The sequence below is a fragment of the Lagenorhynchus albirostris genome, chromosome 9 (genome assembly GCF_949774975.1).
Source record: "Lagenorhynchus albirostris chromosome 9, mLagAlb1.1, whole genome shotgun sequence".
Lineage (NCBI taxonomy): Eukaryota > Metazoa > Chordata > Mammalia > Artiodactyla > Delphinidae > Lagenorhynchus > Lagenorhynchus albirostris.
Genome location: NC_083103.1, coordinates 73,511,068 through 73,533,139, shown reverse-complemented (window position 1 = coordinate 73,533,139; position 22,072 = coordinate 73,511,068).

Here is a 22,072-nt window from a genome sequence, read left to right as displayed (position 1 = left end):
ACCATATCTAGTTTTATGTAAAAAATTCAGCTGAGTTTTTCTAAAGGGAAAAATTAAATAATATGAACAAGTAAGTCTCAAAAGACTGTAAACCAACAAAAAATACTAACATATGAAAAGGCCCTATATTCTCTTGTAACATGGTAATGTATAAATAAATTGAGAAGATTCTATTTTGTTATTATCAGTATGGTAAAAATTAAAAGTGGGCATAGTATTCATTGTTATAAAACATGTAACAAAATTAGTACTAATATACACTAATCCTGGAAAGACATACATAAATCACTCTTAGGAAGAGAAATGTGGTAGTACATTTTTTTTTTTCAGAAATTGAAGTGGGCATAATTTTAGCTCAGAAAAAAAAAAGCCACTTTTATGGGTCATCTGTACCCATTTACACACTCAAAAATTAAGTGCAAGCCTCTTCACATCAGCATTTTTGATAACTAATTTTTTTTCTCACCTTGAGGTTAATAGAGAGAAATAAAGTATTGTTCATCTAGAGTCTTCAGCTATTTGAAAAGAAACAGGCTTTTACTGATAATATGTAATAACCAAAATTTATTATATATACATAAGTAGAAATCCTTTCTAGACTCATAATTTTCCACTTATTTTTCCTTTTATTATTTACTTATCTTGATGCAGAAGTCAGCTTTTGCTGTGAATGTTAAGAAAAACTATAATTAATATGACAGTTAAAATTTTGAGACCATAATTATTTATTTCATACATATTAATTGGTTAAATATTTGTGATTCTATTTTAATACATTTAAATATATGCATTTTCAAAAAATTGGAAACTTAATTTATTCAAAATAATCTCCATGAATTTATATATAGATATATATCATTAATGTGTATATGATGAAATATAAATGTAGTCATTCTCTTGTTGCTCAATTAAAGCATGTACCACAGTATTTCACATTTAGTCATTGAGCAACTGTAAGTATATTGTGTGGTATATAAGATTATATATGTTATATATACTTATATATACTTATATATAAAATATATGTTTCAAAATACATAATTTATATATAAAATATATGTTACATTTCAAGTATATTTAAAATGAGCAAAGTTTTAAATATATGTTACACTTTGCTTCTTTATATAATGCAATGAATCAGATGCTTTTTTCCTAGGTCTAACCTTAAGGTACAGTCAGGTGTATGAATAGACTGTAAATAATAATATAGAACAATTATTTTAAATAATATATTTTAAAATTTATATAGAAATAGATGCAAATATTTATTTTGTGTGCTAAAGAAGCATACTATATACCTGTCTTACCAAATATGAACTCAACATAATATTTGAGTACAACTTAATGTACAGTTAAAGCAAACTGATAAATAAGAATCAAAATATATTTTAAAAACATGTTGGATAATGATATTTGCAAAAGTATATTTTTATTTATAAAGATTTTATAATGAGACTGCTCAAAATGAAATCAAAAGTACTTATACAATATGATTTACATGTTCAATACAATTTTTTACCTTTTACATAAATGTATAATATTTATACTAAGATAAGCCTGTATTTTAGCAAACAAACATCATGCAGTTGCTCTATCTACAACTTTGGTTATGCAATAGCCATTTGCACAAGATACATTTTTATGGATGACATGAAAAATTATGTTGTTAGCTTTTGAAAGAGTGTTTAAATCAGAGGGTTTTCCCTCCCATTTTTATAATTCATTTCTAGCTTTCACTTCTTTCTAAAATTCAATTGGCTGATGATTTATCAAAACATGTTAATAATTCTTATTTGAAACCATTCATGTTCAAAAGTACAATATTTGATGAAAATTTCCCCACAATCTCGATTGAATACTAACAAGCTTGCAGACTTTTTTAGGATCACTGTTGAAATTATCATCTCTTTCCTAGTCAACAGAATTTTTCTTGCACTACATTTAACCCTTGCCTATTTTAAAACAAGGCTAGAATAAAATCATTCTGTATAACTAATACCTCAGAATTTTTGAAGTACAAGAATTTTCTAATAAAGAAAAATAAAGAGAAATTAGTTTTACAATGAATGAGCTTCAGATGCCAAGATAAGAGTGTGAGTATGTAAGAGTGTAAGTATGTAACTCAGAAAATGATCTATTAATTTCATGATAATATCCATTTGAAATTAACTTAATGTTGATTAAAAAATACACTATTTTGCCCTCTGAACTATAAAGATAAAGACAAAACCAAATACTCTGGGAAGATGTAAAAAATGAAAGTAAAAGTCTGGACATATATAATACATTCCATATTCTCATTAAAATATAATTAAATTTATTTTTACATATGTATATGTGTTCATGTGTTGTTTCCTTTTCAAATAGAAGTAGTCCTAGCATATCATAGCTCTTGGGCATTATATTTCATAGAACTGCTAATTGGTTCACTGCTTTCCTCAAGTTAGTTAGAATCCTATTTTCCTATACTTCAACTGTATTTCTATTTAATTAATGTCTGCTTGTCTTTTGTACTGTAAATATAGCAACCATTTTCGCATCATTGTTTTATAGTAAGCATCAAAGCTTTAGTTAACATTCAGGTTTACTAACAACTCTCACTCTTTCATCTAGATAGACACTTTTAAATTGCAAATTTTGATCTGTTTCAGTACTTAGAAAAATCTCCACTCAGTTAAAAAATATTATGTGTAAAATGAGACAAAAAATCTGCTTGGGAAAATGGCAGAAGATTAAACAGATCTGTAAAGGAAATTAGGAAACAGAAAGATATACTGAAGAAACACTTAGAATGAGGCACAGAGAAATAAAAGGTTAGAAAATATAGAAAGTACAAAATTGATATGAAATACAGTTGCAAATTTATATGTGGTACGAATTCCAGAATGAGAGGAAAAAGAATAGTGCCTCTAGGAAGAAATCATACCCAAAAGGTAATTACTTGGGAGAGATGGCCTGTTAATGCCATATAAGCTTGCATGAGGATTCAGCTAGTGATTTCTAATGACTTGCTAAAATCCAAGAGTTTACAATGTGTGTGAGTATGAAGCTAATGGAGACCTCAGATGTAGGGAGTTTTGCACACTTTTTCAAGTTATTCCTCCAGGAAGTCCACCAGAAACTCACAGGAAAGGTAGAGCTTCACTCCTTTCTCTTTGAAAGTGGACCCTATGTTGGGACTTGCTTCTAACGAGCAGAGTATGGAATTGTAAGAATAGTAATCTTACTGTGGAGAAACCTGACAGACACCACTATAACAATAAAATCAAGGTGAACATAAGTTGTAATGAGTTATATTTATATCACATACCCCTGATGTGAGGCAGTAAGAAGAGGATTTCTTTACATACCTCACTACATACTTTTTACAAATTTTTTTTTTTTTTTTTTTTTTTGCGTTACGCGGGCCTCTCACTGTTGTGGCCTCTCCCGTTGAGGAGCACAGGCTCCGGACGCGCAGGCTCAGCGGCCATGGCTCACGGGCCCAGCCGCTACGCGGCATGTGGGATATTCCCGGACCGGGGCACGAGCCCGTGTCCCCTGCATCGGCAGGCGGACTCTCCACCACTGCGCCACCAGGGAAGCCCTGCACAAATTATTTTATACTTCAATAAAAGTCTTACAGATAGAAGTAAGAAAAGAATAGTAAAATGAACCACTCCTAAAAGATACACAAATACACCTGAGTAAAAGGGAAGACTTTTTTTTTTCTTGGAGAGGATGTTTTAGCAGTATAAAAATGTTAATTTCTCCTATATAAATATACAATTTTAGTGTAATCCACATATAAATACAAACAAGTTTTTTCCCTCTTTCTCCCAGAAATAGTAAGATAATTCTATTGTTCATACAGAGAACAAATATTTACATGCAATACTAAAGGGCATTTAATAAAAAGGTGAGAGAGCAAACATCTTCCACAGATATTAAAACATTTCTAAGTCCTCTATAATTAAAACAATGTAGTGGTACATGAATAGATGGACCCCAGGAGCAAAATATAAAGTCTAGAAACAGAAACAAGCACATCAGGAAATCCAGTACAGTTAAGTGCTTTATGGAAAACATGGAATTGTTAATATGCTAAGTTGGGATATTTTGATAGCCATTTGAAAACAATAACAACTGATTCATAACTCATATTAAATATGAGAACATTTTGGTGTTAGTAGAAGATCAAAATATTAAAAACTAAATATCATAGTTGAAAACATCAGTTAATTGACATATCTAAGTATAGGGAAAGGCTTCCAACTGTGACTCACAATTGAGATATAAAAATAAAAGATAGATAAATATGATTATGACATTTAAAAAAAGATTTCATGATAAAAGAAAACCATGTACAATGTCAAAAATAAAATATTAAACGAACTGGGAAAATATTTGCAACATATATCATAACTTTTTTAAGAGGGATATTTTCTCATATATGTGTCTCATATATACATATATTACATAGATATGTATTCTCAAAAGTTGAAGGGAACAAAAGGCAAAGGCAATGAATAACATTTCACATCAAAGTATACAAATGACTCAAACACATGAAAAATGAGCTCCACACTGCTCATAATAAGAGAAAACAAATTAAATTACATTGAAATGCTAATTCTGAACTCTTTCTTTGGAAATATTCAAACACTTGACACAAAAACTTTCAGTGAGACAGAAGGGAAAACAAGTACTCTTATAGACTGTAAGTGAGAATGAAAAATAGTAAAACAACTATGGAGGAAAATTTGTCAATATCTAACTTCATATGCATTTATCAATGTTAATATTCTGTTAGTGATATAAAGCTATAGGTTTTCAAGATATTTCCATCAGGAGAAACTGATTACAGGGTGCATGGTATTTCTCTGTTTATTTCTTATGACTGCATGTGAATGTATCAATGCAATTCTCTCAAAGTAAAAAGTTTAATTAAAAAAAAGTAGCTCAGGCTAATGGTTATCTTCGGGGAGGAGGAAAGAAGTAGAGTTTAGTAAGGGGGACAATGAGATTCTGTGATATGGGTAATTTTCTATTTCTTAGAAACCTGAATTGTAAAACAGGAATATTCATTATGTAATAAGACATAGAGGTAAACAGTTGTTAAATTTGGAATTTTCCATATGCATGTTATATTTCAATATTTTTTTACTTAAAAAATAAAGGCTAACTCAGGAAAATTATCCTAACTTGCTAAGCATTTTGGCTTGTTGATAAAACTTTCACAACAAGAGAAGTTGGCACCATGAGTGGACTTTCTAATATGTGGGGAGTAGAAATGGAGTAGCCTACCCTTTAAGTTTGTACGTGCAAGAAGGATTTTCTAATTGGTTCTTGGATCCCTAATTCGAACTCTAATATGATTAGATTTAAAGAGATTAATGATTTCTGATTGTAAGGAGACCACTGATAGTCCACAGCATGATCTGACAGTAGAAATAGGCAAAATTTCACTATTGGGTACCTGCAATCAAACATTTATAAAAAGCAAGAATCTTGATGACACATATTTTCATATATTTTTGTCTAACTAATGAGTATAATGAGACTACATGGGTGCTCCTAAAGACACTGAACAAAGTGGGAAAGCAAAGGATGGGCTGGGAATTTGAATACAAATTCCCAGCTCAAGAACCATAAATGATCTGAAAGTTTCTATGTCTGCCCTGAAAGATAACCTTTTTTTCCTAAAGACACCGGTGAAACTGACAAGACCCAAACTCAGAATCTTAGTCTGTAAGTGACCAAATTACAACACAAAATAAATTTCTAGGCTTGAAGGTAGTCTACTGATAAAGTGAGGACAATACCTGGGAAGAAGTCAGATCCTGAAGATTGGAATGGGGTATGTGGGAAGACTTAATAGAGCTAGGGAATTAAGCCCCTAAATTCGGATGAGTCTTTTTTGCCAGAAGAAGCAGACACTATCCTCAGTAGAAGCAAGCACCCACCCCTAAAAGAAGACACAGCTCTTTCTCCATCTGAGTGGATTAATCTTTCATTGCCCGAAGAAACTTTAATGGTCTCCCATGGAGTAATTGCCTTGAATGACAATTCTGATTCTCTCCAGGACCCACTCCACCACCCCTCATTGTTTCTAGATGTATAAGTAGGCTCAAGTCCAAACAGATCCCTAAAGGTAAGGTAAAAAGTGTGACCCATGGGGACATGCACGACACTCCCCCAAAATAGTTGTTTCTAATTTATATAGACAGAAATCTGGGGAATATGTGTGGGAATAGATAGTAAGGGTGTAGAATAATTGTGGGAGGAGTATAAAGGTGAATGAGGCTGAATTTATTGATATGGGCTCACTGAGCAGAGATTCTACATTTAATGTTCTAACTGTTAAAGAGTTAGAAAGGGCTCTAAGAGTTTGGTTAGCTGCTTGACTAAAACATGAACCAGAGTGTGACTCATGGTGAGTGACGTAGAAATGCCAGACTTGCCTTGGTTTAATGTAAAGATCTGAATGCAAAGTCTCAGGAGGGTTGGAATGTTAGAGTGGATTTGTCATTTAAATGTAATTACCATGGGAAGGTCCAGAAGGCACATTTCTCAAAAAAAGTGTAAGAATAAATTTGTGAAGGGAGCCCCAGCATCCTTGAAGTACTCTGTGATCACTTTTCTCTGTAGACCAGATCTTAGAGGGAGAACTGTAGACATTGAATTGGGAAACCTAAATATAATGGGAGCAAATAAACCCCTGAAGTCACAGGGGTCAAGTGGTGGCACTCAACCCCAAAGGCAACTTGGTCATGGTTACACTAATGGACAGCAGAGTCAAAGCAGCAATCAGAATAGTCCGACTTTCATAGACCTTTGTCATTGGCTACTTTATTATGGTGTTCCTGGAAGTGACATTGATAGAAATCCTACCAAATTCTTACTTGATCTGTATAAGCAAAAATTTTGCAGCCTAGCGAACAAAAGTGTAAGTTGAATCATAAAAGCAGAGTCATGACCCCTGAGTCAATTCTCAGTCTTAATTCCCTTGAATGAAGGGGAGGACTTCTGTACACAAACAAAATTTATGCTTTTAATCTTTCTCACAGTCTTCTCCAGAGTGACTTATGATCTATACCAGGGTATCTGTGCACTGGGGAAGAGGAAATGATCAGACCTCTTGGGGACTATTGGACACTGATTTGAACCAACAGTAATTCTTGGAGACCCCAGATGCCACCGTGGTCTACCAGTAAGAGTAAGAGTTTATGTCGGTCAGGTGATCAATGATGTTTTAGTTCAGATCCATCTCAGAGTGAATCCAGTGGATCCCTGGACTTATTCTGTGGCTATTTCCCCAGTCAAGGAATGTATAATTGTAAGAGACATATTGAGCAGCTAGCACAATCCCCATATTGGTTTCCTGACCTATAGGATGGAAGATATTATGCTGAGGAAGTCCAGGTGGAAGCTACCAGAACTGCCTCAACCTAGGAAAATAGTCAACAAAATGCAACACTGCATTCCTTGAGAGATTGCAGAGATTAGTACCACCAAGAAGAACTTGAAGGGGTGGTGATTCTATGGCATCTCCATTCAACTGGTCTATTTGTCCCATGTGGAAGACAGATGAATATTGGAGAACAATATTGTATTATTGTAAAGTTATCTAGGTGATGACTTCAGTTGTGTTTTCATCTGTTACCAGATGTGTTTTCATTACCTGACCAAATTAACAGATCCTCTTGTATTGATCTTGCAGATGCTTTTTTGAAATCTATCCATGTTAAAAAAAGACCACCATGAGCTGTTTCCTTTCAGCTGGTAATGTGAGCAATACACCTTCACTCTCCTTCCTCAGGGGTATACTAGCCCTCTAGCTAGTATGTCATAAATTAGGTTGCAGGGCTCTTGATTCCTTTTCCCTTCTACGAGATATCACACTGGTCTGTTACATTGATAATATCATGCTGAGTTGACCTAGTGAGCAAGAAGTAGCAACTAGGGCTTCCCTGGTGGTGCAGTGGTTGAGAGTCCGCCTGCCGATGCAGGGGACACGGGTTCGTGCCCCAGTCTGGGAAGATCCCACCTACTGCGGAGCGGCTGGGCCCATGAACCATGGCCGCTGAGGCTGCGTGTCCTGAGCCTGTGCTCCACAACGGGAGAGGCCACTACAGTGAGAAGCCCGCGTACCGCAAAAAAAAAAAAAAAAAGAATTAGCAACTAATCTACACTTCTTGCTAAGATATTCATAGTCAGAGGGTAGAAAATACTTCAAAAACATTTCAAGGGCCTTCTACCTTAGTAAAATTTCTAGAGGTTCAGTGATTTAGGGTAAGTGGAGATAACCCTTCAAAGGTGGAGGATAAGTAATTGCATCTTGATCCTCTATAATCAAAATGGAGGCCCATGCCTATTGGTCCTCTTTGGGTTTTGGAGGCAACATATTCCTCATTAGAGTGTGTTGCTCTGGCCCATTTACAAAGGGACCTGAAAAGCTGGTAGTTTTAAGTGGAGTCCAGAGCAAGAGAAGGCTCTACAACAGGTCCAGACTGTCATGCAAACTGCTCTGCCATTTGGGTCATGTGAGCCAGCAGACTCAATGGTGCTTGAAGTGTCAGTGGCAGATAGAAATGCTGTTTGTAGCTTTTGATAGGCCTCTATAGGTGAATCTCACTGCAGGTCCTTAGGATTTCAATAGCAAGGCCCTCAGATACTCCACAGACCTCCATTCTTTTTTTGAGAAACAGCTCTTGGTTTCCTACTGGGCCTTAGTAGAGACAATGCTTAGCCATGGACCACCAAATTACCATGCAACCTGAATTGTCTATTGTGAACTGGGTGTTTTATGACTCACTGAGAAATAAATTTTGCCATGCACAGCAGTACTCATCTAAAAAGTGATAACAATGATCATTCCTGTGTTATAAGAAAATTGTGACAGATTATCAATAATGAATACATAAAGGAATTTAGAACAGAGTCTAAAATACCTGCAGTGTAAGTATTAATTATTATAATAAATTGGATTCTTATTTTATCAGAAAGTTTGATAGGACTAAAAGGTGTGTGAAATAGTTATCATTCAATATTCCTTCAAACAGTGAAATCTATGATTCTTAAAATAATTTCTGAATAATTTTGCCAAGTAAATTTACCCAGAGCAAAGTCAATTACTTGGATGAGTATGTAGTCTTTGTAGAAAAAAAAACACAGCAAACTTCTAAGGTATGTTCTTTTAAAGACATTAGACCTTATTCTAAATTTATTTTTTCTGACTTTGTGTGTTCTAAAATATACTGCATATTCAGCCAAATTTGAGCTGACTCTTTAATATCTCTCATTATTGTATTTGAGCATGAATGACCATTCATACATTTCCATGTTTCCAAATATAGCACTGGTGGGCCATGCATATATAAACAGTTCACACTTGTTCCAAACATTGCTGCATTACAAGTGTAAATAAAATATATTGGTCAAAATGAAGACTCTGACACATATGCCACAGTGCTATTTTTATATTCTGATGTCAAACTCTGAACTCTAAGATATACAAAAATCTCTTCTCATTATTTTTTGCCAACCTTATGAATAAGTTTTGCACACTTTTGCTTTTTCTTGCCTTTTTCTCAGCTATTATTTTATTCAACAAATATCTATCTATTAAGCAACTACTAGCTATCTGGCAATCTCCTATATACTGTTAAGAAAAACAAACCAAACCAACCAAACAAACAGAAATCTTGGTTCAAGAGAATTTTACATATAAATGGGAGAAAAAGATAGAAAATAATATTATGCACACACACAATGTTAGGTAATAGTAAGAATTTAGGAGAAAAAGCAAAGAAAAGAGATGTAAAGTTTGGGGAGTGCAGACACTTAGCTTTTATTTAGGAGATCAGGAAAGAAAAAAATAGTTAGAGGGATTGTGATAAATTATACTTACGTAAAAATCCAACAAAGTATGTGTAAGATCTGTTCCTGAAAATTATAAAATAATGATGAAAGAGATCATAAACCTAAATAAATGTATAGATATACTATTTTCATGGTTTGGAAGACAATATTAATCGATGTCAATTCTCCTCAAATTCATATATAAATTCAAACAGAATCCCATAAATACATTTTTAAAAAATAGATAAGCTTATTCTAAAATCTACAAGAAAGACAAGCAAAGCAAATTGCTACTGTACATTTTATTAAACATTTAACATATTGAAGAAATTATATTAAAACATTTTAAATTGTTATATATCTAACACCAAAATGAGAAAATTTAAATGATAATTTTCTTTAACAATATTGTTTGCCAACTAAATGTAGAAATCCTGCATTGAAAAAAAGCCATAATATATACATATATATATATATATATAAATGTAGAAAGTATCCAAAGCCCAGTTTCCAGATAAATTTTCAGATAAACTATGCCAATTATCAAACAAAAAATTCCTACCATATATAGGTATACAACTACTTAACGAATATAGAAAATTAGTCAAATTTATTTTCAAAGGTATAACACTGAACAAAGGATCAATACCACATATAGACTTAACAGTTCCCAAAATAGACAAAATTCCTACATGGATGTAGATATAAAAACATTAAAGAGAATATTATTTAAATGTCTCCAGAACAAAAGTGATAGAAAAATATGGTCAGTTCTATTAAAGAAACTCTGGATAAATAGAAGGAACTCTATTAGTAAAAATAAGCAAATTAAAATTCCCACTGATATAAATGAGGTATTGATATATCCAGTATATCCAAAATCTTTTCCAAATTTAAAAGAAAATATTCTAAAATGTGCATCTAACATGGAAATTAAGGAAACTGACTAATATTATCAAGTTTATATCTTTTTAAAAAGCTATATTATAGTAAATAATGATAATTAAACTATTAAGTCAAGAATGCCTGCTCTAAAAACAATAATAATTTTGGAAGATCTTTTTAGTACAATAAAGCAGAGAAAGTAAAATATAACTACTGGAAAATTCAGAACTCTGTAACTCTGAAGAATATATATATATATTTAAAGATTGTTTTTTAAACATATCCATAGCCAAATTGAAGATCAATTTTATAGTTGATATCTGAGTCTTTCATTAGGAAATAATCTCAATTAGGAGGCAGTTTGCTTGCTTTTTTTCCGTTACTGGAAGTGATTATTGTTTCAGAGGTTTTGCTCTCAGAAGAAATCTCATTTTTAAGGATTTAGCCTTAGGAAAAATAATAAGCAATGTATCGTATCCCACAATTTAGGAAAAATCGGTCCCGTTAGGATATGCCTCAACTTTTTTTTCTTTTAAAGATTTTTTTGATGTGGACCATTTTTAAAGTCTTTATTGAACCTGTCACAACATTGCTTCTGTTTCATGTCTTGGTCTCCTGGAAGCGAGGCTTGTGGGATCCCAGCTCCCCGACCAGGGATCAAACCTGCACCCCCGGCACCAAATGGCGAAGTCCTAACCACTGGACCGCTGGGTAAGTCCCAGGATATACCTCAACTTTTTTTTTTTTTTGGAGATACGCGGGCCTCTCACTGTTGTGGCCTCTCCCGTTGCGGAGCACAGGCTCCGGACGCGCAGGCTCAGCTGCCACGGCTCACGGGCCTAGCCGCTCCACGGCATGTGGGATCTTCCCGGACCGGGGCAAGAATCCGTGTCCCCTGCATCGGCAGGCGGACTCTCAACCACTGCGCCACCAGGGAAGCCCTACCTCAACTTTTATATGCCTCATAATTTTCTGAAAGGTACCACCCTAAGCAATGTGTGTAAGTGTATGTGTGTGTGTGCTTGCACACATGTGTGCATGTGCAATGAGGATAGGGAAATGGAAAGTGTATGTTTGAATGTGTTTTTATTGTGTGTATTTATATTCAATTGTCGAAAAATTATTCAAGGCAGTAGGAGCTAAATCACTGAAATGCTAATATGTTTCCATTTTACAACCCCTCATTGACTGATATCTTAGTGAAATGCTACTGCGAGTTCCGCTGTCAGACAATGCATGCAGTTAGATTATTGCTTGACAGCTGTATTTCTCTGGCTTTGAGAACTCTTCACAGTTTGTTGTGAATCTACTGTGCTGATACTGAGGAAAAAAGTCCATCTGTTCAATTACCACCATTATCCCAGCCCTAGTACTTTCCAGTGTTGTAGTACAATGAAATAATTTAACACTGCCAAGTGTATATTTAAAAGTATACAACTTTCTCCAGGACATGAAAAGACTTTTCACCATCCGTTTAAGTTTCTCTACCAGTATTTTCCAAACTGTGTTCTTTTGATCATAAAGTCCAGCTGCCTTAGGGGTGGTGATGATCTCAGATTTTAAATGTTTATTTCCTGCAGATCTGCACAGTATTTTGGGACAAACAATTGCTTTAAAAAAAAAAAGAAAAAAATAAAAACCTACACTAAGGAGAACAAAACTGAAGCTCTACACAATGATCAAGATCTAAATATAGCGCTGTATCACTCAAGGAACTGTGGTATTGACACAAGAATTGACAATTAGACCAATAGATAGAACAGAGTCCAGAAAAAAACTCACCCATTCATGTAATTTATAGGAATGTGACCCTGGAGTAAATTAGAGAAATGATCATTCCAATTTGATGTCTATATGGGAAAAAAAAGATAAATCTGGATTTCTACCAAACATTATATACAAAAGTAAATTCCTGATGAATTGTAGATACAAATTCAAATGGTAACATTATGAAGTTTCCAGAAGAAAATATAGACATCTTCCTGACTTAAAGTAGCTTCCTTTTATAAAGGAGTCAAAATCATGAAGATAAAATATGTAGTTGATTATATTAAAATTAATAACATCTGTTTTAAAAACATCATGATATTCAAAAAGTAGGTCACAGAGTGAGAGGTAGTACTTCTAATACACGTATATGATATAAAAATTCAGAAAATAAATCAATTTTCAAAAACCAAAACAAAATGGCAAACAATCCAATGAAAAATGGGCAAGATAGTTGAAAATGCATTTTCCCAAATAGACTGTCAAAGAGGCCAATAAATATATGTAATGATTCTGTCTCTTTAGTTATCAGCAAAATTAAGAAGAATAAGAATAACAACAACAAAAACACAATGTGATACCACAACATATAGCACAGAATGGAGATTATAGATAAAAATATAGAAATAGATATAAATATTGATAGGTGATAGATAGATAGGCAGATAGATGAAGAGTAAAGTGCATTTTAGAATGTGGAGCAACAAAAGCAATCACACGCTGCCAGTGGGATATAATTGATAAACCAACTTGGAAAGGCTGTTCGGCAGTTTTTACCTAATCTGACTAAATACAAAACCTATTGCTACCGAAATCTCAGTCTCTGTACACCGGCACTAAATCAAAATCACGGAGACAGTTTTGGGTGAAGAAGAAAAAAGTAGCTTTATTTTTTTAGCAAGCAAAGGAGACCACAGCAGGCTAGTGCTCTCAAGACTGTGTCCTCCCCGAAAGGGTTCAGTGAGTAAAACTTATAGTGTTAGCTCAAAACAGGGTTCTTGATAAGGATAAGGGCAGGTGTGAGGTCTGCATTCTTCTCTTCTCATGGAACATTTCAAAGCCGTCAAGGTTGGCGTCAGGAGGTCCTGAGATGGGCTCTGGTGGTCAATGGAGTTATCATACTGTGACCTCCTCTTCTGGAATGAATGCTTACAAACAAGAGGAGTGTGAGCAAGTGTTTCAAAGAGGAAAATCACCAATTGCCTAATATAACTCTAACAAGTGTGTTACTTTAAGCAATTAGGTGCAAACGAATCATTAATGAAAGAAAGAAAAAAAAAACTACATGGAAAGAGGATGTGCAAGTGAAGCATAAGGTAATGGAGACCTAGCTAGTCCAGTCAGTTTTACCTATAACACTATGACCTAGTAATTCCACTTCTAGGTATAGAGTCAACAGAAATTTATGCCCCTGTTCATGAAAAGATCCATATGAGAATGTTTATGGGTTCATTATTTGTCATAGGTCCAAACTGAAACTAAACATTTATCCATGAACATTGAAAAGATAAGTGAACTATAACATGTAATGCAATGCTCTGCTGAGATTAGAATAAATGATCACACAGGTAAAATCGAGTAAGTAAAGGCAGACATGAAAGAGCACATGATATACGATTGAATTCATAAAAAGTGTAAAAACAGGAGATAAACATTTATTTATTAGAAGTTAGAAGTCAATATAAACTTTAAAGGTGTAGGTTATTGTCTAGAAAGAAGCAAGAAGGGGCTTCTGTGGTGTTAGTAATGTCTATTTTTTATATATAGAGGTTACATAGGTGTAAAGTTTGTGAAAATTCAGTGATCTATACAATTGCATGGGCACATTTTGAAGTATTTTATGTTTAAAAATACGGAATTTAATTCCCTAGTATGTACTAGATTTCTCAAAGGAACAAATGCAGGGCTTGCAGTCTTTATTTGAAATCGTAAAATTACTGATCATGCCTATGTTTTTCTTTATTATAAAACAAATTGTATGTACAATGAAATATGAAGGTTCTGGTGAGACATACAGATAGATTTATTCTTCTGTGATAGACAGGTTATAGAAAGTTTACTTTGAAAAATTCCAAAATAAATGTGATTGCCTTGAAATCCCAAAGCATTGGACATTATTTGAGGACCAGAGTCCTTCTGAAATCTCTTCCATTTCATTTCCATAATTTTCAGCTTTTCATGCAAAATAGTCAAAATTAATGTTTATTGCAGATTCTTTGTAAGTTAAATGTAAATATTATCTAGAGTCAAACTTTCTACACCTTCATTTCTCAGTTCAGTATATAGCAGCTGTCACATCATCATGCAGTATGTTTTTCACTGTCTTATTGACTCATATCTTTTGTTTAGAGTTTAATTTACAGATCTCAGGAGATGGAACATTTGTGACAAGAATGCCTTTAATCGCTTCTGTCATTTTTTTCTAAGCACATTTATATATAGAGAATTCAAATTAGTTTAAACGAATCTTGCTTATTAGTGCAAAAAGTATTTTTAAAAGGATTTTTGAAAAATGTGTCTGCATGTATGTGTATGTAATCAATAGATCAGGCACCATTTTATTTTAATTTTAGAACAAATAATTTTAGTAACTGTTTAGCTAAAGTTAATGTTTTCTTTAATTTTATAAGCATTATAAACCCCAAAGGAAAAGATTATTAGGAAGATGAGCACTGAAATAAACACTTTGTGTATTAATGGTGATACCTATTGTAGGAAAGTATAATTTTTTTTTAACATCTTTTTTGGGGTATAATTGCTTTACAATGGTGTGTTAGTTTCTGCTTTATAACAAAGTGAATCAGTTATACATACACATATGTTCCCATATGTCTTCCCTCTTGCGTCTCCCTCCCTCCCACCCTCCTAATCCCACCCTTCCAGGCTGTCACAAAGCACCGAGCCAATATCCCTGTGCCATGCGGCTGCTTCCCACTAGCTATCTACCTTACTACATTTGTTAGTGTGTATATGTCCATGACTCTCTCTCGCCCTGTCACAGCTCACCCTTCCCCCTCCCCATAACCTCAAGTCCGTTCTCTAGTAGGTCTGCGTCTTTATTCCTGCCTTACCCCTAGGTCCTTCATGACATTTTTTTTCTTAAATTCCATATGTATGTGTTAGCATACGGTATTTGTCTTACTCTTTCTGACTTACTTCACTCTGTATGACAGACTCTAGGTCTATCCACCTCATTACAAATAGCTCAATTTCGTTTCTTTTTATGGCTGAGTAATATTCCATTGTATATATGTGCCACATCTTCTTTATCCATTCATCCGATGATGGGCACTTAGGTTGTTTCCATCTCCAGGCTATTGTAAATAGAGCTGCAATGAACATTTTGGTACATGACTCTTTTTGAATTTTGGTTTTCTCAGGGTATATGCCCAGTAGTGGGATTGCTGTGTCATATGGTAGTTCTATTTGTAGTTTTTTAAGGAACCTCCATACTGTTCTCCATAGTGGCTGAACCAATTCACATTCCCACCAGCAGTGCAAGAGTGTTCCCTTTTCTCCACACCCTCTCCAGCATTTATTGTTTCTAGATTTTTTGATGATGGCCATTCTGACTGGTGTGAGATGATATCTCATTGTAGTTTTGATTTGCATTTCTCTAATGATTAATGATGTTGAGCATTCTTTCATGTGTTTGTTGGCAGTCTGTATATCTTCTTTGGAGAAATGTCTATTTAGGTCTTCTGCCCATTTTTGGATTGGGTTGTTTGTTTTCTTGTTATTGAGCTGCATGAGCTGCTTGTAAATTTTGGAGATTAATCCTTTGTTGGTTGCTTCATTTGCAAATAATTTCTCCCATTCTGAGGGTTGTCTTTTGGTCTTCTTTATGGTTTCCTTTGCTGTGCAAAAGCTTTGAAGTTTCATTAGGTCCCATTTGTTTATTTTTGTTTTTATTTCCATTACTCTAGGAGGTGGGTCAGAAAGGATATTGCTGTGATTTATGTCATAGAGTGTTCTGCCTATGTTTTCCTCTAAGAGTTTGATAGTTTCTGGCCTTACATTTAGGTCTTTAATCCATTTTGAGCTTATTTTTGTGTATGGTGTTAGGGAGTGATCTAATCTCATACTTTTACATGTACCTGTCCAGTTTTCTGAGCACCATTTATTGAAGAGGCTGTCCTTTCTCCACTGTACATTCCTGCCACCTTTATCAAAGATAAGGTGTCCATATGTGCGTGGATTTATCTCTGGGCTTTCTATCCTGTTCCATTGATCTATCTTTCTGTTTTTGTGCCAGTACCATACTGTCTTGATTACTGTAGCTTTGTAGTATAGTCTGAAGTCAGGGAGCCTGATTCCTCCAGTTCCTTCTTTCGTTCTCAAGATTGCTTTGGCTATTCGGGGTCTTTTGTGTTTCCATACAAATTGCAAAATTTTTTGTTCTAGTTCTGTGAAAAATGCCAGTGGTAGTTTGATAGAGATTGCATTGAATCTATAGATTGCTTTGGGTAGTAGAGTCATTTTCACAATGTTGATTCCTCCAATCCAAGAACATGGTATATCTCTCCATCTATTTGTATCATCCTTAATTTCTTTCGTCAGTGTCTTATAATTTTCTGCATACAGGTCTTTTGTCTCCTTAGGTAGGTTTATTCCTAGATATTTTATTCTTTTTGTTGCAATGGTAAATGGGAGTGTTTTCAGGAAAGTATAATTTATTAGAGCATAGTAGAGAAGAAAACAAATGGAAGAACTGAAAATATCAAACAGGGCTTGTCAATTTGATGTTTATGAAATTGAAAAAACAACATCAACAACTTCAGAATATTGAACCACTGCTCTGATTAAGCATCTGAAACAAAGTGGTTTTAACATCTAGTACACGATGTTTGGAAAGGCTGCAGTGGCCTGCAGCTATAACCTTCATTTCAAAAGAAATCGTCAACAGGGAATGGAAACCAGTTAAGATAATGTAAGAAATGAAAGAACCTTTACTCAATCTCTAAGCAATACATGTTGGACACTAGAAGAAAAAAATATTGCATATATTTACCTTTTCACATAAAAGCTTTAGCTCTGTGCAGTCAATGACTTGTCTGTATTAAGTTAATAAAAACTCACTTAAACTATTAAGGACATCTGTGTCTTAATGATTTTCTTCCAGAATGTGGAAGGTCAGAACTTCATAAATGTCACATGTCCCTCACATTTTTTTTTGCTGTACGCAGGCCTCTCACGGTTGTGGCCTCTCCCGTTGCAGAGCACAGGCTCCGCGGCCATGGCTCACGGGCCCAGCTGCTCCGCGGCATGTGAGATCTTCCCGGACCGGGGCACGAACTCATGTCCCCTGCATCGGTAGGCAAACTCTCAACCACTGCGCCACCAGGGAAGCCCTTGAGTTCCTTTTTAACTAGAGTTGACCCTTAATAGAAGTGAATTTCCAAAATCACATCTTTTACCAAAGTGTTATTTTTCTTTCCTTTTGGGAATGTAATTAGCACAGACTTAAGTTTATGTAACATCATATATATGTTACTATTTGTCAGAAGTCACATTTTAAAAACTTTAAAAGTGTAAAACATATATTACTTTCTATTTTAATTTGTTACTGATTCTGAAATATAATATACTTTAAATAAAATATTTGAAGAAGACGGTATTGAGTGGCAACCATGCATTGCAGGTAGCCTCTAACCAAGTAGTCACTTGAAATATAAATAAACAAATCAGCAAGAAGGAACTTTCTGACAATACCCTGGCAAATCTATCTATCTATTTTATGTATGGAGTATATATATACACATTATATATACACATTAACTATATACTATGTTGAATATAATATATATATTTATAATCATAATATTAATGATTATTAAATTTAATTAATATTAATCATAATATTAATGATATAATTATCCGTATATAAATTTGTCAAGTGGACAGGTTGAAGCAATCATGTGGGGAGCTTTAATCAATACAAACAATGAGAATTAATCCCTTTGATTTATTTTGTTGAGATATAATTAAAATGCAAACATTTAAAAAATATTTCTTCCTAACTCAATTAAGCAGGAAATGAAGTATAAGATAAAAGCAATTTTATAGATAACAATATAAAAGAAAAAATAATAAATCAAAACATGATTATTTAGAAGAAGTTTCAATTGCTTTTATTTACTATCAGTATATTTAACCTGCACAAGAAATTGAACAATGTAATCCATATTTTCATGTTGTACTAAGCTTTTGCAGAGTCAAAAATGTTAAACTGGCATTGAGAAACTTTGAGAAAAGTGCATATAATTGGGCAGACAGTATCCCCAAAATGGAGACACATACATTATTCATCATTGAATTCATAGCACAGCGCCTTGAACAAAGAACCCTAATGAATATTGGGTACAGGACTATCTGTAAATGCGTGTCAACTTCTAAACTGTAGGGAAAGATAATGTGGTTTATATATAATAACAAGTTGCAAGACAGATCAAAGTTTATGGGTAAAAGACCTAGAATTACTTGTCATCTGCTTGGTAAAAGCCTGCCTCAAAGTGCTATTGCATATAAAGCAGGAAACATTTCTTTTTCATTATGATTAGGTTAATACCCAAAGGAAAAAATGTCCTTTACTCAAACCATGGTGGCTTTGCACTTAAAAAGTAAGCAGTTTCTTATCACTTTTGTGGAGGAATTTCAGGAAAACAAAAATACTCATGTAATCAAGAATACATTGAAGTGATCATCAAAGACTAACCTAGAATAATTATGAATCACTTTGGATGAAATACTGGGAGATAACTGTACTTAGTCCATGAGAAGAGTCATTAAGATCCACGAGTATTCTCTGAGAGTGAAAGTTACAGTGTAATTAATACTAATTTTCAGACAATAAAAGTGACACTTAAGGTTTCAGGGATTTAATGCTGCAGAAACTTGGTATAATATTAAAATCATTTATTGAGCCCTGCTCAATTTTATTGATGAAAATCAAGATATCTGTTTTCAAAACAGGGCTAGAATAAACTCAGGTGTATGGAAAACTTTTAAATATTTCCTGTCCTTCCCTCCATCAATTCTTCTCCTGAGCAAAATTATTCTATACTTATAATTTCTTTCCTTTTGATCGAGTTTTTGTGATGAGTATTTTCTTTAGAATAGTCTTGCTATATACATACACTAGTCCCTAATCTCCCACTAATTTTCACACCAAATATAAATTTTATTGAGTGTTCCTTTGGGTAAGACAAACATGCAGATGTAGACTGTCCATGGAAATGTAGGAGAACAATTAAAGGAGGCTAGAGAATATATAATAGTATTGAAAACTGTAAAGTCTTTGATACTTTTCCTTCTCTGAGTCAAACTTGAGAAACATTCATGATATGATAAACACTGAAATTAATAAAATGTCATTTTTCTGTGATTCAGAGCATCTCTGTGTTTTGCAAGTGACTCCATGAATTTAAGGAGCCAAGGATATATGCTAGTCTATGAATAGAAATCTATAACAATATTAGAAAAGCATCCAATCTAATCAAGATAGCTAGTTCCAGGGAGGCATCGACTATTAATATGTAATTAGTATGGCTAAGCGTGTTAACCTAAGCAATTGATAATGAAACATGTTCATATGAGTCTGGAATAGAAAACCCAAGCTATATTAATTTGATAGTGACTGTCTCGTACTGGTTAATAGGAAGAGACTCAGGGAGTCTAGCTAATTAAAGAAGTAGGAATTATCGTGAAACTTCTTCAATTATTTATTTATTTATTTATTTATTTATTTTTGGTGCACGGGCCTCTCACTGCTGTGGCCTCTCCCATTGTGGAGCACAGGCTCCGGACGCGCAGGCTCAGCGGCCATGGCTCATGGACCCAGCCGCTCCGCAGCATGTGGGATCTTCCCGGATTGGGGCACGAACCCGTGTCCCCTGCATTGACAGGCGGACTCTCAACCACTGCGCCACCAGGGAAGCTCCAGCTTTGTTCTTTATTCTCAAGATATCTTTGGCAATTCGGAGTCTAGTGTGGTTCCATACAAACATTAGAATTATTTGTTCTAATTTTTTGAAGAATGCCATGGGTATTTTGAAAGGTATTGCATTAAATCTATAGATTGCTTTGGGTAGCATAGATATTTTAACAGTATTAAATCTTCCAATCCAATAACACAGGATATTTTTCCATATGTTTGTATTATTTTAAAATTCCCTCAACAATGTTTTACAGTTTTCAGAATTTAGATCTTTCTTCTCCTTGGTTAAATTTATTAGGTAATTTATTCTTTTTGATGTGGTTATAAATGGGAGTGTTACTTTAATATCTCTTTCTGATAGTTCATTATTAGTGAATAGAAAAGCAAAAGATTTCTGTATATTAATCTTGTATCCTCCAACTTTACTGAATTCATTTATTAGTCTAATAGATTTTAGGTGGAGACTTTAGGTTTTTTATGTATAGTATCATGTCACCTGCAAATAGTGAGAGTTTTCATATTTCCCTTCTGATTTGCATGGCTTTTATTTCCTTTTCTTGTCTGATTGCTGTGCTAATATTTCCAATACTATGTTAAATAGAAATGGCAAGAGTGGGCATCCTTGCTCATTTAAGATTTTAAAGGAAAAGCTTTCAGCTTGTCACTGCTGAGTATGATGTTAGCTACAGATTTGTCATAAAAACCTTTATTATTTTGAGATATGTCACCCCTATACCCACTTTGATGAGTGTTTCAATCATGAGTGAATGTTGAATTTTGTCAAAATCTTTTTCTGTATCTATTGAGTTGATATGTAATTTTTATCCTTCCTTTTGTTAATGTGCTTTATCATATTGATAGATTTGTGAATATTGAACCATCCTCTCATACCTCAAATAAAACCCACTGATCATGGTGTATTATTTTTTTATATATTATTGAATTTGATTTGTTAATATTTTGTTGAGGATTTTTTGCATGTATTTCCATCAGAGATATTGGCCTGCAATTTTCTTTTCTTTTCTTTTCTTTTCTTTTTTTGGTAGTGTCTTTGCTTTTGGTATCAGGGTAATGGTGGCAGAGAGCCGAGTAGAATTAATTTGGGACAGTTTCATTCTCTTCAATTTTTTGGAATAATTTGAGAAGGATAGCTATTAGCTTTTTATATGTTTGGTAGAATTCCCCTGTGAAGCTGTCCAGTCCTGGACTTTTGTTTGCATGGAAGTTTTTAATTACAAATTCAATTTCACTACTAGTGTTTGGTCTGTTCAGATTGTCTGTTTCTTCCTGATTCAGTCTTGGCAGGCTGTATGTTTCCAGAAATTTGTCCATTTCATCTAGGTTGTCCAGTTTTTAGCATGCAACTGTTCATAGTATTCTCTTCTGATTTTTTTTTGTATCTCTGTGGTACTGGTTGTTATTTCTCCTCTTTCATTTCTTCTTTTGTTGATTTGGGTCCTCTCTCTTTTCTTCTTGATGAGCATGACTAAAGGTTTATCAATTTTCTTTATCTTTTCAAAGGGACAATACGTGGTTTCCTTGATCTTTTTATTGTTTATTTTGGCCTCCGTTTCATTTATTTTCTCTCTGATCTTTATTTCCTTCTGTCTGCTGACTTTGAGCTTTGTTTGTTCTTCTTTT